The following is a 25,907-nucleotide window of genomic DNA, read 5'->3' as shown; positions in this document are numbered from 1 at the left end:
AGATTTTCTGTGAAATATTTATTTGGTGGGTAGCAGAAGAGAATTAGGGGAACATGTTAAGTGGATGGGTTTTTATACTGAAACGTCCTTTTTTTAAAAAGGTACCGTGAAGTGAGAGTGCTTGAAGTTTTAAAGATTCTGAAATATTTGATAAGGCTCTCAAGAACTTGCAACTGTTATATTAATATTTGTTATCAGTGGCACTTAGGTTCTCCTCCATTCACTCAATGAGTATCTTAAAGAAACAGGTTTGGGCAGGGGACAAAACCAAAGCAAAAGCGTCAGACACATTTGGTGGTGCGGAGCATGATCAATGTAACCCAGCCAAGTGAAGCACTTTAACACCCCATCGATTTCAGTGGAAAAGTTAAGTACCTACTTAAATCTCTCTCCCCCCTCCCTTTGAAATCGAAGGAGTTCATCTCTGCCTGGTTTCTGCCCAAAAAGGTTCGTTTAATTCTTTTCTTCACTGAGGTAAGAGCTGTTGATGCAATTGAACTTAACTGATGTGGCTTGTATTAAATAAACACAATCCCCTTAAAACAGAATGGCTCCATCTCATTACAAGCACTTACATTTATCACAGATTCAATACCTACTGCGTTTCCTTGCCCACATAGTCTAAATGATATCAGGCTGGTTACTGCTTCATTATCCAATAGGCACACTATGCATGGGCTTAGGGCGGAGAGACAGAGAGAGAGAGATTTTGGAAAGAATTTGACATTTGATTATTTTTTTTAAAAAGCATCAAAGTAGATATCAAGGGAGAAGTCAGAAATTTGTTGGACTTGCTTACTAAACTTGCTTACACACTACATTTTTCTGTTCTCTGTTTATTACTTATCCCCATCTAAATTAGTGGGCATCTAGCGCATGTTGCATAGGGATGCGGGTTGCGCTGTGGGTTAAACCACAGAGCCTAGGACTTGCCGATCAGAAGGTCGGCGGTTCAAATCCCCGTGACGGGGTGAGTTCCCGTTGCTTGGTCCCTGCTCCTGCCCACCTAGCAGTTGGAAAGCACGTCAAAGTGCAAGTAGATAAATAGGTACCGCTCCGGTGGGAAGGTAAACTGTGTTTCCATGCGCTGCTCTGATTTTGCCAGAAGCGGCTTAGTCATGCTGGCCACAGGACCCGGAAGCTGTACGCTGGCTCCCTCAGCCAATAAAGCGAGATGAGCACCACAACCCCAGAGTCGGTCAGAACTGGACCTAATGGTCAGGGGTCCCTTTACCTTTACCTTTAGTGCATGTTGCACATGATATATATGGATGTGCATTTCAGAATACATGTAAGCTTTGCGTCATTAAAAAAAGGTAACATTTCATACTATGACTTAGTAATGTTTTTATTTTGAATTACATTTAGGGAGGCCCCATGTTTTTAGTGCTTACAGCTTCTAAAGGTCTCAATCCAGCTCTGCAGGTGGTGAGCTAACAGTTAACTCTTGGCAATTAGGAATAAAACATATAACATAACAGAGATTGCTGCAGTAGCTTGCTCTACAGGAAGAGGGATGGATGTGCTGAGGTGGAGTAACAGTATCACTGCCATCAGAAGTGGCTCACTAAGGAGGGCATATCCACTTCACCAGTCTCCTGCCAACTGAATCACAGTTACTTACTGTGAGAGGGAGGGGCAAACAGGTAGTGAGCTCAGCATGGTGCAAAAACACTGGTGGAGCCAATCCAGTGCTCCTCATGCCCTGTTTGCACCATGCTGACCTCCTCACAATCTTACCGTTCCGCTTCCCTGTAAGCTACAGAAACCCACCAGTCTGAACCTAGCCGAGCAGCTCTGCCCCACCTTGCAAACCACTTCTGACTACCATGCCATTGGGCCTTGAGGAAGAGCGGAAACATACCAAGAAGAGTTTGGATTTGATATCCCGCTTTATCACTACCCGAAGAAGTCTCAAAGCAGCTAACATTCTCCTTTCCCTTCCTCCCCCACAACAAACACTCTGTGAGGTGAGTGGGGCTGAGAGACTTCAGAGAAGTGTGACTAGCCCAAGGTCACCCAGCAGCTGCATGTGGAGGAGCGGAAACGCGAACCCGGTTCCCCAGATTACGAGTCTACCGCTCTTAACCACTACACCACACTGGCTCTCAACAAGGCAGTGAACAGGTGGCGGCGGCTCTCGCTGTTCTTTGTCTTCACCATCATCACCACAAGAGGGGCCCAGAATGGCAGGAAAAGACAACTGTTTAATAGATCAGAAATGATTAAGAAATGTAGTAAGTTCTTTTCAAAAATCATCAACAGACTTTGTGTTTGCAGAATGATGAACTTGGACATACTTGTGTTGTTACCAACTGAACTTGCAGATGCTGGTTCTTTCCACTGAGTAAGCAGAGGTGGAAGGAGTGGTGGTGCTTTTTAGTTACAGGATACATGATTGGCACAGGTGGCTAAAGAGAATAGTGAATTTCATATTATTAAGGTAGGGAAGGGGTGTCTGTTATGAAAGACATACCTGAGTGAACAACTACAACAACAAAGGAGATGACTTTCTCTTAGGAAGCCATACTGTATTGATCAAACGGAAGCTATTTGATCTGCATCTAAATGGCCAGCGCATTGCAGGAAATAAGAAAATGCAGAATAGTTGAATAATCAATGTGACTGAAATTGACAAGCAGCAGGATTCTGTAATACACGCTGTCCTCAAGAGGAAAATGTGCATATGGCTTTCCTGAATCTCATTATAATTTATGTATTTTCAAGATATAAAAATTGATGAAATACATTTATTTAAATCCCTGGAAAGAAATAATGGGTAATACTGAAAATGAATTCCAGGAGGCAAATTTACCCTCAGGGGATAATAAAATGATTGAAGTTCAAACCATTAGAAACACGATCCTCATGAAGTGCCCCCTTTTCCTTATATAAGATACTGGGTTCTTTTGCCTGATTAATTCTGCAGGGAAGGGGAGGAGAGTTTTCCCATCACTCTGCAGAGCCTTGGCAGCAAATTGCTGAAAGAAGTGAGCCAAGTGGCTGTGCATTAAGAATGCACAGCATGTGCCATTGTGGTGTACACTGTCATGTTCGAAGTGGAGAGAGAGTCATGATTCTATACATGAGGAAGCTACAATTAACCACGTAGTAAACTCAATGGCCCTTACAGAAGCAAATACCCCCTCCCCACAATGCAATCTCACAATGGAGCATTCACATCAATAAAGATGAACAACATTTGTCATTTTTGTTGGGACTGGCTTGCAATCCAGCAGACCCCAGGTCAGATCAGCCCATCCCCACCGCCAGAATGCCCTGCTTTAGAGCTTTCCATGGAGTCCTGCTGGCAAAAAGATTGGTGGGCATCACAATAAACGTTGCACCAGTATCCCGTGGTGGATCAGGGGGTTGGATTGTATCCTAAGCAAGGCAGAGTGTGAAACTAGAGCCTTCCATCTTTCTAAAATGATAGTAAACGAAGAGAGGTGAAGTCTATTTTCATGTGCATGAAAAAGCCTCTCTTCTCTTATCCGTTAGCCAGGACATTGCAATCTACAAGATAGATAGGCCATCTTAGGGTGCCATCTCCCTCAGAGGAGCGAGGGGTGATGGTCTGGTAAGAGAGTCTTCTCCTGCATGTCTCCCAAACTGTGAAACTTCCCTCTTAATCGAGGGTGTAGCTCTTCACCTTGGTCTGTGACAGCTGAACACAGGGCAATGCAACCATGTGAGTATGTCGCATGTGGGTTTGCACACAGAGAAACATGGCACATTGCCATACACATCCTGTATCAGATGAACTCTACATCTTATTTGCTGCTTTAGTGCACAACCTGTAACTCATCAAGCTTGATGAGCCCAGCCACGTATGGCAATCCAACAGAGAATTCTATCAACCTCTTTTTGCTGCCCGGTTAAGGTTGCAAAATAAAAGGATTTTCAAGCACTGGCAAACCACCCGGTACAGCACTGGTATGCTGCGGTTGTCTCGATAGGCCTGTCTTATGGCATCTGCGTCAACAACCCAAGCAGCCTACCTCTTTGCTCAGGGGGCATTATATCATTGCAGCCCATGATGTGGCAGAACTGCCAAGATAACAGCAGCCTGTTACATATATTTTTTCCAAAAGCCATTTCATTCCTCCCCCCCCCCCACCACCTCCACTTCAGAGAAGACGCTTTGCCACCATTTCCCACTCATTTCACCCTTTGAATCTTGGATTCATTATAACATTACATCTCAGATGAAATTCAGAAAGGTTAAAGGCATTGATTAAGGAGGTGATTATGCATTTAGGTTTCAGGAGGGGGAGAACCAGACTACACAATCCTGAGGGTACATTAACCTTTGAGATCTTCAACTATTGTACGGCTGGCAATACCGAATCCTCTCGTGAAAATGTCAGCAAAACACATGGCCTCGCTTGGCTGTTCATTTGCTTGATAGAAATGTGGTAATGAACAAAAGGTGGCCATAAAACAGGAAAAGAGAGCCTGAAATCAATCTCTCTCGGCTTAGATTAAGGTCCTGTCAGCGAATCCTCCAGCACAGATGGCCAAAAGGCTCACTTGTTGAAAAATGAAAGGAGACAGAGGATTAACCCTCAGCTATCTGAATGCCAAACATTAAGCTAATTAATGCTGGGAGGACTAGTGTTCTGTACTGATGCTGAGGAGGGACAGCGGGGGTCTAAGCGCATGAAGCGGCAGAGAAGAAATGGCCAAATGAACAACAGGCAGAGGTGCGCAGCCTGTTCATCTGTTGCTGCATATTTCCCATTACTGCTACAGCACCTCACCATCTCAAGTGTACACATCAGTCCCAACAGCTGTAAATCTGAGATAAACATGTCTGTGTACATATCTCATTCCGGCCCTGCATTTGAAGTATCTATTGGACTTCAGGTCACGCAGCTGGCTTACAGGGCAATATTGACAAATGATACATTTTTTCTATTAGTTTTAGTTGTCATGACATAGGAATATAATAAATCAAATCAACGGTGATTTCCTTGGAAATGTTCCTTAGTGGAGGCTTTGAGAACTCTTTGAAAATGAAGTTCCCAGACTCGAGAACAACAGAATTGGTTCTCTAGGTGTCATGTACCCTAAGGCTCCCTTAGCTGTTGCTTTTTTCCCCAGGCCAGCTCCTTCAAAGCACACAAGGCACCCAAGGTAATTGCACAACCTGCTCCGACTCCCTCTCCTTCCACTGTGAATATGGCAGACATGGGAAATGGCTCTCTGTGCCTGGGTGGCACAGTAGTCCTCACAAAGAGAGAAGAAAGGGTGCAAACAGAAGCTGCCTTCATAGGCTCTGCTCAGTGCTGGATTTACGTATCAGCTAAACAAGCTATAGCTTAGGGCCCCACTCTCTCGGGGGCGCCCCCCCAAAAAATTTCACTATTAATATACTACACAATTACTGTGATAAAATACATATTTTGTTATGTCAAATGGCTTTAGATACCTATTAGGTCCATAAATTCAACACACACAAAAAAAACAGTGACAATTTGTTGTTGACAAAGGACTGCTGGACATAATAAAGGGCCCCATTACCTTCAGTAGCTTAGGGCCTCATCAAACCTAAATCTGGCCCTGGCTCTGCTACATGGACTCCACATGACAAAAGGATAAAGGTTTACCCAGTCACATGGAAGAGCCTCCAGCAGTACAACTGATTGTCCACTCAGACCTTCTTCCAACACATGGAGACAGAGCCCAGTTAGTGGACACATCATCAGGAGCAAGGCTTCACTACGCTTGAAGTGAACTAGGCAGGCATTCCAAAGTGGAAGGGAAGTGGTTGAAACAAACTTCCACAGACATAGACTGTGCTGTGGCATATCAAATGAGGAGTCCCCCCCCCTTGCACACCAGCACAGCCCGTTTTTGACGCATTGTGGGCCAAAGAAAGTCTGAACACAGCAGAAACTTTAGACAAAGCGGGGGGAGCTTGTTCACAACAGTTACACAAATTTGCTGACAGGAATCATTGCCATGCTATTCTGGATCCCCTTTGCAGCAATAATACATTTATGCTATCCACTACAGCAAATGTAATTTTAGAGCCAGATTTGAAAGATGGAGCTTCCTGTTTGTTTTGCTCACCCTACTTGGTGGTTTGGTTGACTTATTTAAAACTTTCCTTTAAAAAAAATTATACATCAACTTGGTCGGATTTCAGTAGGGAGATGTTGACCTCTTCTAGAAGTTTGTAATAAATGCGTGTCTTACCTTGCCAGCTGGAGATAGATAGATAGATAGAGAGAGAGAGAGAGAGAGAGAGAGAGAGAGAGAGAGAGAGAGATGATAGATATAGATAGATGATAGATAGATAGATAGATGATAGATAGATAGATAGATAGATAGATGATAGATAGATAGATAGATAGATAGATAGATAGATAGATAGATAGATAGATAGATAGATGATAGATATGGATGCTTTTCCTTCCTTTTGAAATTTTAGTTGCTTTGTTTTGCCTGCTATTTTCTTGTTGATGTTGTTGTTGAGTTGCTAGTTGTTGACTCTGAATTATTTTCACTTCCCTCTGATCCCCTGGAGTAACATCAGTTGACTGCCATGACAGCTAGTTTAAATGAGGGCAGAGCCAGTTAGCAAACACAGCTGCTGGAGGGAATGGTTAGGTGACTGTACCCAGCTGCTGAATGCTTCAGCAAGCTATGCCAACAGAAGGTTTTTGATTTCAAGCAAGTGGGCACCTTATGGAATACATTTGCATGCTGTTAGCTCCAACTGCAATGAATTCCCATTTGACAAATGAATAGTAACCAATAACCAAGTCCAAATATTATAATTGGATTGGAACAAATTCAGATCCTGCGACACACTCGCTTATTCAATGTACTGCTGATGGCAAATCCTGTGACACTCACAGCCTTGTTGTGCTCTGCAACAAAGTTTTGCATCTAGACCGGGATGGGGAACTTGAGGCTCAGAGTGGCCCCCAGGTCTCTAGGTCTAACTCTTGGGACTCTCTGCAAGTCAAAAACTCTCACCGGCCCCACTTTATGCCCTTCTTGAATGCTTTTGTCTGGCTGGAATGAGCCTTGAATTCTGATCATGTTCACTGCTTGTCTTGATGGTGTATGCAGAAACCAGATTTACTATGCAAAGGTAGACTTTGCATTTGTTGTTGCAGGTTGTGGAATGCGGTTCTATACACCAAGACTTTTGGAATAAAGTTTGCCGTTTCTGGCATAAGATTTGTAGACATGATGCTCTATACCCCTCTTAAACAATATGTAACTAACATTCATGTACTTTTCTCCCCATTTTTGAAAATAACTTCCCTCATGACGAGTGAAATTGTGAACAATTAAAAAAGAAAAATGGCAGGGCCTCTGGAGACCGACTAAAATTGGTTTGTGGTCTGAATTAAGAAAATCCCAATAATATTCATTTTAATATATTCTATGGTTGTCAGCTATGTACGTATAATTATTTTCCAGTAAGTTCTTCTGCCACAGGCCTGATAGTGATCAGTTGCTGTTTGTTCTACTCAGATAAGATCCTTAACATAACAGTGAACTGCAGGAAGAAAAATGGGAGACATTGTTCTCTAAGTCTGGGACCTAACTCAGGAGCAGACAAGTTACAATGAATTCCATTTACAGTGACCTTGTCTGCCATAATGTATGGCTTTTTCTTCCACTGATAGGGAAGGTGGGCAGGCATGTGGGGTTAAGAACATAGCACCCAGTGACACGAGCCACATCACTTCGGCAAAGATGTCTAGTCTGGGTATCTTTTCCAGGAATTGCTTTTAGAGCAGCAGGAGGAAGTGAACTATTATCAGGCAGCCAGAAGCCGTGCTCTTACTTGAGCCCTCAATGCTGCCATCTCCCACCAAGGCCTTCTATTCTCAGACATGCCTCTCATGGACTCAATAATTTCTGGAACCCTTTATATACAGAAACGTGAGGGCAAGTGTGCACCTGCATGACTACAAAGAAATCCCAGAATTTAAAAAAACCCACCTCATTAAAAAGATGTCCACGTCCCCAAGATAGTCCTTGAGCCAGATTCAGCCACCCAGCCCTGCTAGCAGAAACTAGCACAATGGCTCCCACTCGTTCAGTGGGGCTTTCCCCACCCTCTTCTCTCCATGTGCACCCTGTGCCTCTCCTGAAGGGTTGTAAGACCCCCTCATGGAAGGAAGGGGGGGGGAGATGATTCCATCAGACAAGCCAGAAAGAATTCCACGCCTTTTTTTCAAAGTCTTCCCACCACTTGTCGCCAAAATGCCTTTCTCCATCTAATTATTCACTCTGATCCATACAGCATAAGGCTTGCCATATCTTTTACATTGACACGGATTGGGAACATGGGACCATTCACATGTTGTTGAATTTTGTCTCCCTGCTCTTTAGCTATTCTGGCCAAGGCTGAGTGGTGAGCTAAATGGCCCCCACTCCTGCTTTACGAGAACCTTGTACTGCAACCTTGTCCGGGCTTATGTGTGTGGTACGGAAGCTGTACTGCCCAGGACAGGGTGGGGTTGTGCAGGGTTGTTAAGGCAGCAGAGAGCATTGTTGGCTGCCCACTCTCCATCTTAGAGCAGATTTATGCCACAAGGTGCCATAGGAAGGCACTGGACATAGTAAAAGATCCATCGCATCCTGGTCACTGTCTCTTCGAGCTCTTGCCGTCGGGACGGAGATACAGGACGATGAAGACAAGAACGAGCCGTCTTAAGAACAGCTTCTTCTCCAGAGCGATCTTGGCCCTGAATGGGAAGCCCGGACTTTGAAAGTCATCTAATCTCCCTTGCTGTATTGTTTAATTAGTGTTTTTATGGAGCAGTCAAGTAATTTCGTTGTCCCCGAAGGGGGCAATGACAATAAAGATATTCTTATTCTTATTCAAAATATTCTATGCCAGACCCCAACACTGAAATACACACCTGACCAGTAGCCGCTGGGCTATAGCATGCTTCAGCTAGATGAGGTTGCTTCACAGAAATCCACCCATTCACTGAGCACTGAGGGAATGAAAAGGAGGGTAGATGGGCTCCATTTGCAGGGATATTGACCAAAAAGCTAGATGAGATGATGAATGGAAAAAAGGAATGAAATGCACCACATTGTAAATTGATTGGATGATACTACCATGCTGTATGATCATCAATAAGACATATAAATCATTGATAATATTTTAAGAGGCAGCAAAGTCACTCAGTAATACTTGGGTTTACCTCTCAAAGGTAAATGTTTGCTTTCATAATGAAGAAATTACAGTGTACACCCTCCAGCAAGTGACAGATGAAATTACACACATTTGTTTAAGATCACTATAAACGACGAATTTGTATTATAGAAACGAATGAGCGAGCATGACCTGCCAAAAACATTTAAAGCACAATCCTAGGTGTGTTTACTCTGAAATAAATCCCACTAAAGTCAGTGAGATCTACTACCCTCAGCAAGTAATGAATATGGAACTGCAATCTTAAAACGTTCACCTGAAAACCTATTTTTATCTACATTCCTTGTGTCATTAGCAATGGAAATTCTCGCTGTATGTTCCAGATTTTACAGGCTTAAGCCTTACCACCCCACAATGAAACCATTCAGTTTAATCCTCACTTACAGCTGCAAAAATGGAAGTTTGAGAGGCCTTAAAGAATCCCTTGGCAGAAGTAGAAGAACTCATGTTTTCCCAGTTTGTAATTTTGTGATTAACTGAAGCCCTGCTCTGTCGTTTCAAGATGGCTGCTGTATTACAACAGTGCCAGTTCCCCTCAGTACCAAGAGCCTCACTATTTCAAGCATCATTTTGCACTGGCATTTTCCCATCACAAGAGGTACTGACATTAAATGCAGAATGATGATTAAAGCAGAAATTCACCACAGCTAGAGGTAAAAGTAAATATTATGCTTTAAAATCGTTTTCTGATGGAGGTAGTAATTAGGTGCCAACCATTCTGTCAACAAACTGAACCTCATTAGTACGAGAAACTCTCCAAGTTCCCTCCACCCCAACCCAATCTACTTCTCCTGAAGTAAACTCATTAGTGTTATCAACTGAAGGCCTGTAAATCTAACACCCTGTAACAGGAAAATAACGGAATTAAGGTGTTTGCTCTTCACTGAAGAATGGACAGATTTAAAATAAGAATGCCAAACACCTGTCATGTGCAAAGCACAGGGGGAGAATGATGTCACAAATGACATATCTCTTCATGTCAGTGTGACTTCCACATCAATTTTTTCTCATGAGATACTGAAAATGGGAAGCTGTCAGAGAGAGTGGGGCAGAGATATACATTATTGCTCTTCTTGTGCCAACTATGAAGATTTTTGGCACTGCAGATAAATCATCAACATTATTTCTCTGATTTAGAAAGAGACTTTTAGAGTAAGAAAGGTATCAAAGTCTGGTTTCAGAGCGTTCTTCTAAGAAAGCAAAGACACAAAGATTAAGCAAAGCGAGGGAGGTGCGCTTGAAGTTTTGTAAATCAAGCAAAGGACTCTCATAAGACATTACCCGGTTGATTTAAGGGGTGACTCATGTGCATAGTAGTCAACATGGCTTACAGGGTTCCAAAATGTGCATGGAGCCTCTATGGATACAATAACCTCTCCACTTCAGAATGGGTAGAGGGCGATCAGAACAGCAACTGTGCCAGAGTTGGACCGACCCACCTTCCCCACAGTGTCTCCTTGCACTTGTAATCATTAATACTGATTGGCATGGGTGGCTTGACAAAAGCCACAGTAATGACTCCATGTTTGAAATAGACTCCGAACACCAGTTTTCCAGGACTTCTATCTCCTGGACTACCCTGGCTATCCAGCTGCTTTACACAGTGTCCCAAAGACCATTTCTGATGTTGCCTCAAGACAAGAGGTGCCCATACCAGAAGACACAGATGTGCTCATTTTTTATTACTTTTCTAAGGTACATCTCTGCAGCTTACACAGATCACAGGCCAACTGACATATAGTTTCCAAACCCCGTGCCCTGGCCCAATAAGATCTGTACTACAAGAGGCATTCAGTTTATGATAGACTGTCCCCCTCTCATCCCCAGTTTCAGAGCACATCACGAACCTTTTGCAGTGTATCTTTTGGGTTACTCCTCCTTTCTGTCTTAATAGTTATTGTTTATGCCTGTTCTCAGAGGCAAAACAACTTTTAAATGTTTTTTTTTTCCAGCTTCATAACAATATCTTTATGCTTGCATGATGGTTGAGTTTATGCATGATTGGATGGCATTTTAGTGTACATTATCTGGGCTGGAAAATGAGTGGGGTGGGGGAAGAGTGTCTAGACCTAATTGCTGCCTGTTCTTTCAATAAAGCACCTTAAGACCGAGGCTATTTGTTGCAATAGTGACAAATGCAGAATGGACACTTCATAAAGAATAATGATGCTATTGATACATTTAAAAAAAAGAAAACAGAAAACCAACAGCAACATTAAATAAAAATGTTTTATGTGCTTTGGAACAGATTGATTTCCATGTACAACATCCAGCCCCTTCTGTTTTTCTACGAAGCAATTTTCTGCCTTGACAATTTCAAGGAAATTTACATTTCCAGAAAGCACGGTGGCCTTCCTAACCTTTCCTTTTGATACACTCATCCTCTTAAAGAATTCACAATGCTGAACTCTGAGTTATGGAAACTTCTCCTACATGCATAGATTTACGATTCAAGTGCAATGGGATTTAGCTACATCAGCCTTTGCCAACCTGGTGCCCTCTAGATTTTTTGGGCTACAAGAAGTAGGAGAGGGTGCTCAGGGGTGATCGTGTCAATGGCCTGAGCCAGCCAGATGTTCCATATGTCATCCAGGGCTTTGACAGGAGTGTCAGTATCCCCCACTTTCAGATCATCTTCTTCCTGCCCAGTCACGAAAACAAGGCCCAGAGTGCGAGCCCTGTGCTGGGATGACTGAAGATAGCCATGACAAAATTATCTTAATCGGATAGTGCACAACTGCATCTTCCATAAGTCCCCCTGAAGTTTATGGAGCTTAAATGTATATTAATTATGGAGGACAGTAGCCAAGAATTTCTGGATCATATCCCAGAATGTACATTGTGTCATTTTATGTTCCCTGAGTAGATCATAAAGCAATTCAATATTTTGGCAAGTTTGATCTCTTGGAGGACTTTAAAGCAAAACAAGGCAAACATGCGGGCAAAACCTAAAGGGATTGGATATACATTTACTTTTATTGCCACACTTCTGCCATGCCAATGCCCACCACCAACTATGCTGCTGCTGTGCCTCGGCTATCGCTAAACTCAGTGAGAGCCTAGGCGACGCTCAAATTTTTGTTGCTGGGCCCTTTGGAGTTCCACCGCCTGAGGTGAGTGCTACACCCCGCTTTATGAACAGGCCGGCTCTGGCCAAAACACTGGGTTCTTACAGAGAGCAAGTCTCTTTCAGCCCCAGTTCCAAGACAGGGTTGTTTCGTTCTCTTTCTCACTCAGACACTTTGATGGCATCACCTCCAGCCTGTGGGTAAGGAAGGCACATATCGTTCCATAAGGACCTGCAGCTGTTTAACTTCTATTGGCAGCGTATCACCTGTACTAGGACATTTCTTTAGTTATACAAAGGCTCATTCTGCCAACAAAAGGGAGTCTGCCAGGCCAAACCTTTCTACTCCTCCAGACCAGGCAGAATACAATAGGATGAAATGTTGCCCTTCACAAAGGTAGCAGCTACAGATCACACAGGAAGGCATGCTTGGGCAAATATATTGTCATTCCAGTTGCCATACCCTTGCTCATCCTTGCTCAACCTTGTGCCTTCCAGATGTTTTGGACCTCAGCTCCCATCAATAGCCATTGGGCCTGCAGGCTGGTGCTGCTGCAAGTTGCACTCCTAAACAACCGGAGGATGCCAGGTTAGGACAGATCACTCTTTATAATTCTATAATTGACACTCATGAAGTTGTGGGGTTCACTCACTCATAGCAGTACAAAATAGTGTGACAAAATCATTCCTGCGGAGAGGGCATATTATTTCCCTATATTCAAACGAACCATTTATGTTATGTGGCTTCTGATTGTCCCTGTAGCAGAAGCAGTGCTATTTTTTTAGAAAAACAGGTGCTGGAACGCATCATGGATGCCTCCCTCGTTCTCTGATAATGGCAATGGCACCCACTCAAGAAGTGCCAGAACTGATTTCTGGTAAATTCTGGCTGGGGGGGGAAAGCCCTAAGCAAAAATCTGTCTAGAGCACACAGTGAACCATAATTTGTACAATGAAAAACACAGCATTCAGGAATCAGATGCAGTTTTAATTAAAGTGAGGAACAGCCCCACTGGATGAGAAGTGGGATTAATTATGGCTGTTGGTAGTAATAAGTCTGTTGGTAGTAGTAATAATACTATTACTACCAGTATTAATACTGGTAGTAATAATACTGGGTGGTGATGTTTTGCTAGATTAAGATGCATACATATCTACAACTCCTAGAACCATGCGGTTGAATTTGAGGCAGCCTGATCCCCAGACTGAGGGCAACATTCTGTAACATGTGAGTGACTTACCACTACGTGACGAGTAACCAATTCTACTACTACAGTATGTAGCATAGCTCCACTCTCTGCCTGGTACTTTTACTTGGGTCACTTGATTCCGTGTGAATCTTTTTATGCCAGCATCAGCCACCACCAGGAACGGGTCAGATTGGCATGTGAGCTCTGGCCTGATTTAAAACTCTGACTCTGCAGGCAGTGTTTTAATGACCTCCAACAAATACCAGCTCCGTGTTCATGGGGGGGGGGGATCAGTATGTAGAAAAGAAATGCCAGAGTACTTTTCAGTCTTCACGTGTCAAACGAGTCGATGCAGCAATCTGATAAAAACTGTCAGGAGAAATGTGGAAATTTATCATGGCAGGATGTGTGCATTTTTAGAATTTCCCAAAGGAGCACAGAAGCAAATTCCAAATGTCCATCCCATGTGGAACAGGAACACCCATAGGACAGGCAGAAAGCAAGACTGGTATCAGCATCACTGTCCCAATTAATTCGCAGGAGCAAAGCCCTGCAATGCAATTCTCTACAGTAAATCCTCTCCTTGTGCATCATTGTTCCAGGTAGAGGGTAGAGCTATGTATTTAAACACACAAGAAAGATAATATAGACATGTATGAATGTATGAAGCCACACTGGAGATTTCTTCTTATAGGACAGCCTATAAACACTACAGATAAATATATGCACACCAAACTTCATTTATAGCCACAGCAAAGCACATTTACCTTTTGCCGTTAAATGCCTTATCGTGACGTTATAGGAGCGTGTCTCGTTTCTGTTAGCTTAGCTTTAGAAAGTACACAGTTATAAAGATATACCAGCCCTTGAGTTGTTAGCAGTTGTTAGAAAAATAATGTAAGAATGGTATGAGGCCACTTGATTCTCCCAGAGACAGTGGATCACTATGGTAACATGTTTTGCTTGAGTTTCTCACACTGCAGAGAAATTGACAAAAGTGTATTGTTATGTATTCGCTGATACCAGAATGGCAAGGGATCTCAGGGGTCCCACTGCAAAACTTGAGTTTAGCTTCCTTGAAATGCTGGTCACTGAAGACTACGCCATTTCTGTGATATAAGGTTGAGTTACACACACACACACACACACACACACACACACACACACACACACAGTTACAGGTAGGTAGCCGTATTGGTCTGCCATAGTCGAAACAAAATAAAAAAGTTCCTTCCAGTAGCACCTTAGAGACTAACTAAGTTTGTTATTAGTATGAGCTTTCATGTGGTATTTGAAGAAGTGTGCATGCACACGAAAGCTCATACCAATAACAAACTTAGTTGGTCTCTAAGGTGCTACTGAAAGGAACTTTTTTATTTTGTTTTGACATTATATATATATATATATATATATATATATATATATATATATATATATATATAGTTTGTTGTTGTTGTTTAGTCGTTTAGTCGTGTCCGACTCTTCATGACCCCATGGACCAGAGCATGCCAGGCACTCCTGTCTTCCACTGCCTCCTGCAATTTGGTCAACACACACACACAGGCTGAGTAGAAAATAGAAGGTCCATGTCATTAACATTCTAGCAAATCCTGCTGCCTCACTAGGTTTCAGGGGGGCACCCAAATCATAACTTTGGATTCTCACAGAGAGCAAGTCTTCCTTCCTTCCTTCCTTCCTTCCTTCCTTCCTTCCTTCCTTCCTTCCATCCCTCCTTCCCCGCTCATCTGACTGGGTTTCCCCAGGCACTCTGGGTGGCTTGCAACAGAATGTTAAAATACAATAATCTGTTGTTGTTGTTGTTTAGTCATTTAGTCGTGTCCGACTCTTCGTGACCCCATGGACCAGAGCACGCCAGGCACTCCTATCTTCCACTGCCTCCCCCCTTCATGGATCACTGCCTTGCCGTGGTGAAGGGGCTTGAATAACTCAGTGAAGCTATGAGCTATGCCGTGCAGGGCCACCCAAGATGGACAGGTCATAGTGGAGAGTTTTGACCAAACGTGATCTACCTGGAGCAGGAACCAGCATGCCACTCCAGTATCCCTGCCAAGAAAACTCCATGGACAAAGACAACAGGCATACAATAATCTATTAAACATTAAAAGCTTCCCTAAACAGGGCTGCCTTCAGATGTCTTCTAAAAGTCTGGTAGTTGTTTTTCTCTGACATCTGGTGGGAGGGTGTTCCACAGGGCGGGTGCCACTACCGAGAAGGCCCTCTGCCTGGTTCTCTGTAACTTGGCCTCTTGCAGCGAGGAAACCACCAGAAGGCCCTCGGCACTGTCATGTCTCTCTGTCTTTCCAGCCTCAGCTTTCAAGACTAATTGGGCATTGTTCTCCCTCAAGAATGCCTTGTTGACGTCACCTCCAGACATGAAAGTGAACAAGGCATGTGCACTTGGGCTTAATCTCTTCCTTGTCATCATGGGTACAGTCTTCATCAAGGCAGGAAAGTCTTGACCTGCAGGCTTCTAAAACACCAATGTACCATCTGTGTGCTGCATGATGAGCAAAAACTATGAAATCCACAGCTGAGCAATTCCTTTATTAAGTCCAACCAAAGCGTCACAACATTGTTGCACAAAACTGTGGCAAGCTCTTGAGTTCTCCCAACACTCTTCAACAAGCTCATTTAGTGATCCGTGAGCTACACCAAAGCCTAAAAAGACAGTCACCTCTGCACAACCAATACGTACCTGGATATGCTGCATACCTGAATCTTCAATGGATAGAATGAAATTCTCTTTCCTTTTCATAAAGATGGAAAACTTGTCTCTCCACTGAGATACAAGAACAGCCCAAAGCCTGGCCCAAGACATTTTGCTATCTGAGGCAAAGAACATGATGCTTTCCCCATGCTCTGTGCATAATTCTAATTCTCCCCTAGTCTCCTTGGTGGCCCAAATAGGACTAATTTAGCCAGCTAGCCCTGGTGATCATCTAATGTTTACTGGATGGATTTCCCTGCTAAGTTGATTTTTGAATTCTGAATTTATTGGTATTCATGTTTTATACTGTATTTTATGCTGGTTTTTTGTTGCATCAATTAAGTGTTTTAAATTTGTTGTTACCCGCCCTGAGCCCGGTTTTCTGAACCAGGAAGGGTGGGATATAAATTTAAAAAAATTATTTATGACTGGGGGAGGCAGCTGAATTTCACTTACTTTGATCCTGACAACTGGAAGGAATCTTCCACTGCAACTATCAGAAGCCTATTTGGGGTGTGTATGAGACAGACTGAATGGCACACACAGCTCTCATCTCCAATACAGGAGAATAGCTGGTGCGGACTGTGATAGGAGAAATGGCCAGGAGAATCTTCCCTCCTGAGGCAACTGTCTCACTCTGTCTAATGATAGGGCCAGCCCTGGAATGAAACAGCACACTTTTGCTTTCTGAATGATCTCTACGCTTTTGTTTCTTTAAATGATCTCAAATACAATGCAGCATTTACATCAAGTCTGCAGCACCTGGGGAGCTGTCTTTCAATGGCTCTGTCTTTTCCTTCCTGCTTTACACTTCCATGTGTTTCGTTCCCATTTGATGATAAATCAAGGCACCCCCAGAGGTTTTATTGGTACACTGCTCAGTAAAAAGATTTTAAAATAATATCAGATCAAATAAATTATGCCTGGGCAATGTATCAGTATATAGTTGGCCTCAGTGTTCAATAGCAATTAAAGTGTGCCTTCTTACCTCTCTCTCGCTGTGGGAGAGAAACTCAAAGCTTCCCCAGAATGGAGTGAAGGATGCCTAAAAGCTCGTGCTGTTTTCTGAAGCTCTCTTCATCGCCAACCTCTCTTCGAGACACTGCAACATAATAGAGTTGAGTTGCTTTAATTAACTGCACATTCCTGGGGCCTAAAGTGCCTGTAGAGGATTCATGAAGCCTTTCTGCCAATATTAAACACAGATCAACTCTGTGCTAGTAAAGGAATCTAATGTGTTTTCTGACCTGTCCCAAAGGCTTGGAGTGAACAAAAGAAAGGTCATTATTTCCAAGAGACTCTACTAAAACCTCTCTGCAGTGTCAGTTTTGTTGACATCCCCCCTCATTCCAGCTGGTAATACTGCAGTATCATTGCTGCCGGAGGCCTAAGAACTGCCAGGAAAGAACTGGCTTTCCCAGATATGGATTAATGCAACTTAACACAAGTTGTCCTGTTATTCAGGACGGCCACTTGCCAAAAGGAAACTGTCAAGTGTGAAGAAAACAGGATGCCTTCTAGAAGGACAGAGAGCGATGAAACTCAAACAGAGTGACTATGTTTCCATGGCGATGCCCGCTGGTTATCCACTGTGTGCAAAATAAAAAATAATAAATGATTTAAGTTTTGTCTTGTCAGTAATATGCATCATCCCAAGAAAAATGAATCGTACATTTGGCATCCATTTTTAAAAGGTTAATGAACGCTGCATTCCTAGGCATGCTTACTCAGAAGTGGGGCAGCAATTTCAAAAAATCTGCTAGTACATTTGCAAAGCTAACAGGTCCTGTATGGTTTCAAACTGGATGGTGGACCGTGTTGCAGGGGGAGTGGGAGTCTGTCAGTCCCCCCAACATCTCAGGTAAAGACATGGCCATACATGGGATGGCCCTGTCTGTGCAATCTCTCATGAAGTAAATGGAGCTACAAGACATATGGCTGTTATGTGTTAAATCAATGCTGAAGAAATGGTGGTCCTTCAAGTGTTGTTGAACTCCGGCTCCCCAGTTAGTATGGGCCAGAGATCATGGGAGCTTTCCCCAACAAGATCTAGAGTCCAGTTTCTCCACTTTGCTAAATTCTCACACCGTATAGTACTTGAGGTGTGGGTAGGTGGAAAAGGACACCAACTGTTCTAGCACTGGAAAGGAACAAGTAGTCTATGGTTTGTAGGAATTAGTCTACAGTCTCTCTTTCACAACTCCCTTCCACAATAATTAACCTCCAATAGAAGTTTTGAAGAAAGGATAGCTAAAGACTGCACATATTAAATAGTCTAGTTAGGACATGTTTCTCAGCCCTAGCAGTTGCTGTTGTTGTTTTATATCAAGGCCAAATGCACATGAGAGTTGAGACAAAATTATTTCTGGACTGGACCATCATAAACTTGCATGAAAGTCCCTGCCATTTTCTATTTGTTTTTGCCTAACCGTTTTTTGGAATCAAGAAGCAATTAAGCTATCCATCTTGTATCCTTTCAGAGAAGCTGGGCTAAACTGTGATGGAAACAGCTCATCTTCATTTCCAGAGGAAAAACCTTTCAACCTTTGGCAGTTCACCCGTCACCGACAGCGTTCGGCAGACTGGATTACTTGCAGCCTAGTAGTTCATTATTCACATCACAGCAACTTCCACAAAATTTGCACTGAGCTAAAGTGAAAATGTGCTGTCACGTTTGTCACCGCATAAATATCTGACCTTTCCATATGGAAGGAAAAAACACCAGCTGTCTGTGACAGTCTGAAAGTATTTGGCACAAGCACACCAGGAGCGATCAGGCCCACTTTACAACACTCCCCCCCCCATGTTAAATTCTGAAAGAAAGCAGGCATTTAATAGGGATATGCTGGCAGATTTAAATGCCAGTGCTATACAGGGGGTGGGGGTGGGGGGAAACCAACTCAGACATCAGCACAGCTCTTTGCAACAGGACACAAAAATAAACTAAATGCTCAAAACTTTCTGTTGAAGTTTAGCAAAAGATAACACAATAAAAACAAGAGACTTCCCCCCAATTGCTATGCACTGACTGGAAGCAACTCTGAACAGTGGCCAGGCTTGAATTTCTCCATCCCTACCCAAGATACATTTGAAGGACTAAGCTGAAAAACTGAATCGCATTTTCTTGACTCAAGACATGGCTAACATTACGTCAATTGTAAATGGTAAACTCTGGCGCAAGTGTGAATCGCTGCTACTTAAAACTCAAACACCATATGTAACTGATTGTTTCACCCCTGTTTATAGCAGTATCGAAGCGTCACATCATACTTTTTTTTTGTTTTACGAAAGCTTGACATTTATGCAAAGCAGAGCCTTTGACCATACAGTGTTCAGTTTTGTCACATTTTACAGTTAAAATGATAACAACTAAAGCCAGCTCTCTTGCTGAACGTAACCCCGAATGATTTATGATGTGACTTTAAGCAATTTCCCAGCAAAGATAATTCTTATATCGGTCCCTGAGGTCATAGGAAGAATTAAAAATGGTGTCTCTGCTTTCCGATAAGGTCGACCAAACCTTAGCATTGCTGTGTTTTTCTAGGAATGAGCAGTAGATCTATTGGTGCAATGTTGCAGGGATCATAGAATGATAGAGTTGGAAGGGACCTCAGGTGTCATCTAGCCCAACCCCCTGCAATGCAGGAATATCGGCTAAATCATCCATGACAGATGGCCATCCAACCTCTGCTTAAAAACTTCCAAGGAAGGAGAGTCCATGGAATCTCCTTTCTTTTAACTCAAATCCATTGGTTTGGGTCCTAGACTGTGGAGCAGGAAAAAACTTTTTTGTATGTCTTATACTATTGCTGTACTTCCCCCCCCCCCTCATTTTTCTTGTTGTATCTTTCTGTAAGCTGTTTTGAGGTCTCTTACAATCAAGCAGTGTGCTGTATAAATTTTGTGAAATAAAATAAAATAAAATAAATAAAATATTATTTCCTCCAACACTGAGCTTTAGGGTAAAAGCTCTGTCTGTGGGGGCATTTTTAAGCACAGGATTTTTTCCACAGGCTCAGACATGACATTGATTGAGACAGATTCCCACCTTGCAATTATCTGGTCCTCTAATATATTGCTCCATATATTCTCTTATCCTTTAATTTTGCCCTTTTGTCCCTATCTTGCCTCCTCAGTTCTTGTTCAGATGTGATCTAGACAGTCCTATGTGTGATGCGAAGCGGCAATGTGATTTGAGGGGTCCGAATCACAAGTCACAAGGCTGCAAGATCAAGTCTGTTCAGGAATATGATAAATCAAGCCGATTCCGAGGCTTGGTGACAATTGATATCTAATTTGGCAGTTAAAGCCATTCAGGGAGTTGGACTAGATGATCCTTGTGGTCCCTTCCAACTCCCTTCCAATCTGTGATTCTAAATTGATTAGGATGAAGTCAGTTTGCCAGCTGAATGCAGCGTGGGCGCATGAGACAAAGCAACATTCACTTCCAGCTGAAAGACTCTTGAAGCAGAAATGACACGACTGTCCAAAATATGTGTGCAAAATATGTGTGCCTGGGGGAAAGCAGGGAAAGGTAACCCGAGTTGTGCAACAAAACTTCATAATACCAGCTTTGTTTATTGCAATAGGAAATAGGGATGTTGATGTTAGGATATTTCCGTTCCACCTTAAAAGGGAGCAGGCTTTGTGAGTCACAGAGTCTGCGTATTTCCTGTTGACAGGAAGTTTATGTTTTCTGTTGCTTTCGTTTCTCTCTCTCGGTGCCTGAACGCTGAAGCAGGCGGTCATGTTTTTTCTCTGTTCTGACTAACGCAGAATAAACTTATAAATAATGCTCTCCTGCGTGCATCTTTCGCTGTGCATTATCTGCTGATAAGAGCGTGCATCAGCTCTGGAAAGTGGCAAGCTATTTCTGGAGCTCGTGTCGCTAATTGCTGATACTGCGTGTCTACGGGAGATCGATGGACGTCCGGAGGCGACGTGGGGCCATGATGGACTTTGGCTCCCTGGCAGTATCCCAACAGTTTCTTAGTGGCATATTGCATATGTTGAACTAAATATCAGTGGACAAGTTCCAAATCAGTTACCTTAATATATTTCCTTCCTTTCTAATGGCAGATAAATCATTGTTAGCCTTCAACCTAGATGTATATCGAACTTCTGAGGAGTTGCACCATTACAGGAAGGGGCTGTGGCTTTGAGGTAGCACATCTGCTTTGCATGCAGAAGGTTCCTGGTCCACTCCCTGGCATTTCTGGGCAGGACTGAGGTCACCCTTCTCTGAAACCCTGGAGAGCTGCTGTCCAAAATGGTGGACAATACAGAGCTAGATGGACCAGTGGTCTTCCTTAGCAAGTTTCTTATATCCTTCTTGAATAGAGTGCAAAGGGGTTTGTGAATGATTCATGCAATCGCTTCCCATGTTTTTTGGTTAATTTCTGCATCTTCTGCCAATTCCTGGAGGGCATCGTGCAGAGATATTTCACTAGAAAGATGAATAATGGATTTATGACTCGCTCAGACTTTCTCTGCTTTAGCCTAAAATGTGGGCCCATGTCAGGGGCAGCTAGTTGTGAGAGGAAAAATTGTTTTGTGTTTTGGGAAAATCTGAGGCAGTGGTCCCATTCAACCTGGTAGGCACATCTGAATGCTGAATATCTGATCTAGTAGTTAGAGTTCTACTTTGACTTTTAGAAATGAACTTATTATTTGGCCTCAGAGAATGCACTTGAACAAGCATTCTCACATGCAAAATATGGCCATTGGGTTGGGGCATTAGTGCAATATGCCAAGAGAAGCAGAGAGAGAGAATTATAATATGCAAGGTAAAATTTGCCTTCCTCTCAGAATCTTCTTTTTGCCTACCATTCCTCCCCCACCCTTCATATATTAGCTGACCTACCGTATTTTTCGCTCTATAGCACACACCCGACCATAACACGCACGTAGTTTTTAGAGGAGGAAATTCCGTAGGCATGCCACCCGTAGGCATTCCCTCCATAACACGCACAGACATTTCCCCTTACTTTTTAGGAGGAAAAAAGTGAGTGTTATGGTGCAAAAAATACGGTACTTCAGCACCATAGCTTCTTCCATTCTGGATGCTAGAGTGGGGATGCAGATGATCATTTCGATTGACTTGAACTGAACTGACTGAACTTAACTAGTTTGTTTTGTAAAGGGATGAGTAGGAACAGGAATTAGTTCCTTTTTCAACATGCTTGAACTCCAGCTACCTCTAGTTCCTTTTAAAGATGTCTTTCTGAGCTCTGTTAGTGCCAATGCCTCGTCTTCCTATAAATGGCAGGGAGCCACATTTGAGTATAACCTCTCTAGTTGTGTGGGCTTTGAAAACCACGTTCTTTTACTGAACTAGGCTAAAGCTGTATTTGTCATCAACTTTGCAACTTAAGGCATTGCTGGCAAAGGGGAAAGAACTAGAAGACATCTAGAATGACATGCAGAGTCATGCTGTATACAGATGTAGCCCTGGAATAGAAAGCTATCCACTTCCCCATTTCAGGGATAATCTCTTACTTATGCTAATAATTCGCTAATTATTTAGCAAAATATGTTGTACATTTTCCCCTTAACTATATAATTTGTGCACTGTGTGTGTGTGTGTGTGTGTGTGTGTGTGTGAGAGAGAGAGAGAGAGAGAGAGAGAGAGAGAGAGAGAGAATGAGAGAGAATGAGAGTTTCTGTAGGAACTTCCCCTACTTTTTAGGATACTGTTCTTTGCCCTAGCTCTTGTGTAACCCCTCTTATGTAGTTTAATACACACACACATATCAGTAATAAGGTGTCAGACTTGATCTTTGGAATAGTCCTTTTTGGCTATAGAGCATATGACTCTCTCCAGCTGTTAACCGCACATCTCACAAAGCAAAGACTAAGGAAAGCTCTATAAATGGGTTTTGTTTTAGAACCAAGTGTCCCCAGTTATAGAAGCCACTATTCCTATGTTTAGCAAACAGCTTGCTTTCCAGATGTCACATGCAAAAGGGAACACGCTGTGCTAACGGCATCTGTCCTCTTAGCAAAGGTTCAGTGGCCATGCATTGATTTTGTTTCAAAATGCAGGAGAGACTTCCTAGTTGTGCTAGTTGTTCTCAGATATTTGTAAGAAAGTTTCAGCAGCTTGTAGCCTTAGCCTAGGCCATGTTCATTTGGAGCTGAGGCCCATAGATTGCAATGAGATTGGCTTCCTAGTAAATATACAAGCAATCATATATATATATATATTAACCTGTAAGTAAACCCTATTGAAAGAGACGCGGGTGGCACTGTGGGTTAAACCACAGAGCCTAGGACTTGCAGATCAGAAGGTTGGCGGTTCAAATCCCCGCGACGGGGTGAGCTCCCATTGCTCAGCCCCTGCTCCTGCCCACCTAGCAGTCTGAAAGCACGTCAAAGTGCAAGTAGATAAATAGGTATCGCTCACGCGGGAAGGTAAACGGCGTTTCCGTGCGCTGCTCTGGTTCACCAGAAGTGGCTTAGTCATGCTGGCCAAATGACCCGGAAGCTGTATGCCGGCTCCCTCAGCCAATAAAGCGAGATGAGCGCCGCAACCCCAGAGTCGGCCATGACTGGACCTAATGGTCAGGGGTCCCTTTACCTTACCTAAACCCTATTGAACACAAGTTCCTGCTGATCCTGCACACTGGACCAACAGAAAAATGTAACTGACTTTTAATTTCTATTTCATCCTTCATCTAGATCTAGGTATGTTTATTAACAGCTCCACCCAACCCCATATCACCTGTAAAAATACAGATCTTGAGGTTTTTTTAACACTCCTCTGTTACTTAAACAGGGTTCACAGAATAGGAGGAGGTAGCCAAGGGGGCATTTCCTGTTTTGCCTCAAGCGGCAAAACATCCTGGGCTAACCTTGCATGCTTCTTCCTAAAACGACACGGGAAAAGCCTACCGGAATAATCCTGGAAAAGGTGTTCAAATGTGAAGGCTTGTGCATACATCTAATCACTTTTATTATGTTTCATTGTTCTGAAAACCATTTCCCAAGATCAAACGCTGATGATTATGGTAGCTGACCAAATTGTGTCAGATGTCACGATGTTCACAAAATTATTGGGAGGGTGGAATCCCGTATTGGGGAAACCCACATAAAGTTGCTGCAAAGACTACTACTTCGCAACGGCAGCAAACAAGTTAACTACAGGCTAGTTCTGTGCTCAGTCTGCTTGCAGCCGATTTCTCTTCCATCCCTGCTGCTGACCTAACAAAAGAGTCACTCATGTGCTTTTATATGTACTTTAGTTTTAATATAGGAAGCAGCCATAAGAACTGTCCTAATAACTCCAGGGGCCCTGAAGAAAATGGCTCTGGGAAATGATGGCTGATATAACTAGCATTTTTCCACCCCTCCTCTTTACTGTAAATTCCAAGCCCTACTTTTCAAAGACCACTTTTTAACTCTCAGAATGTGAAAGCCTCATTGTTGGGTTACAAGGAGATTGGATGCCTGTCAACCATAAGTATTATGCTCGGTAATAAATGCTTCTAATATTAAAAGTCAGTCATGGCCTTAAAACCAAATCTAATCTCTCTCTTGTGATGCCTTGCTGCTGTTATGAAACCTAATTCCTGAGAGTTGGCAGCGGGGTTCCTTTTTCTTTTTTTTACTTTTTTGTTTTACACTAAGCTCTTGTTTTTCCCTTAAGGAGTCTGTATTTTAGTGGGATACAAGGAAAGGTTAAAATTATGTTTATTCGCATATTTATATGCTTACCCTTCTAGTGTAAAATAAACAACCCAGGGCAGCTTACAAGATAAAAGCATTCCATACAAAAGAGACAAAACACAAAAACTCATAAAACACAGAAAGGGCTGTCTCAAAGTTTAAATCTCTTCAGATTTTACATACATCTGGTATGTCTTTCATTGTTCAGAGAAGCTCTTCCTAAAAGAGGTTGCCAAGGATGTTCTTGGTTTCCAGGACTCATTCCCTCTCTGTCATTAAGAAGCGTTTGCTAAGAGTGCTCTGGGATTTTTGACTCATTGCTCCTTCCTTCTCCTTCTCTTTTCCCTTTCCATTCTCTGGAGACACTGGACCCTTTAATTTTTTTAGAGTGCAAGCTTTATGATTATGTAGAGATCATTTGGGAAAAGAGGGGGAAATCCCGGCTCCAAACCAGGCAATAACTGGAAGTAAGCTGTTCAACAGTTGCAAACTACTTAAAAACTGGTGAGGGCGGGCTGTATAGAAAGGAAGGAAGGGGGGTGGGTGGGAGGAAATTGCCCATGCCTGCAGATACATGGAAACTTCAAAGAAAGCTGTTCTCAAGCCCTTCTAAAATCAGCGTATCAAGTGGGTCAAATCTCTCTTCAGCTTTTCCACACACTTGGCACGATCAGATTTTCACAGGAAACCTCTGGCACAGCCACAGAACATCATGAAAAGCTCTTGAACACAGGGAATTAATCGGTGCAGAAGCCAATTAAATATGGGTCAAGCAAAAGTATGGATGGGCCCTTTGTTGTGTTCACTCATTTCAAGAGGTCTATGCTGGCTTGAACTGGCTTTGAATACAGCCCCAAAGGTCTACCATAACCCTATTGGGGAAGGGAGGGGAGAAACATATGAATACCTAACTCACTGCTCTCTCACCTGAAGCCCAGAAAGGCTTCAGGCTTCAAGCAACAGGTAGAGAAATCAAAACATTTAAGTGGCAGTAGAGAGGCTGAGGTTGGCAAAAGTTGTTATATCAGGAGCAAAACACAGATCGCTGCCTCATAT

The 25,907-nt window shown here is 42.9% G+C and overlaps 1 long non-coding RNA gene across 1 annotated transcript in view; it reads right to left on the bottom strand.

The window, feature by feature from the left end:
* LOC309531444 overlaps positions 1 to 25,907 on the bottom strand; it is a 60,091-nt gene that overhangs the window by 28,863 nt on the left and 5,321 nt on the right. The window contains exons 4-5 of the long non-coding RNA XR_014219312.1: positions 17,173 to 17,286; positions 14,224 to 14,433 (exon numbers count right to left, since the gene is read on the bottom strand). This is a non-coding gene — a long non-coding RNA (uncharacterized lncRNA). The remainder of the gene's footprint in view (positions 1 to 14,223; positions 14,434 to 17,172; positions 17,287 to 25,907) is intronic.

Source organism: Podarcis vaucheri, assembly GCF_965113315.1.
Source record: "Podarcis vaucheri genome assembly, chromosome: 4".
Taxonomy (NCBI): Eukaryota; Metazoa; Chordata; class Lepidosauria; order Squamata; family Lacertidae; genus Podarcis; species Podarcis vaucheri.
This window is presented reverse-complemented; position numbering and strand designations above follow the sequence as displayed.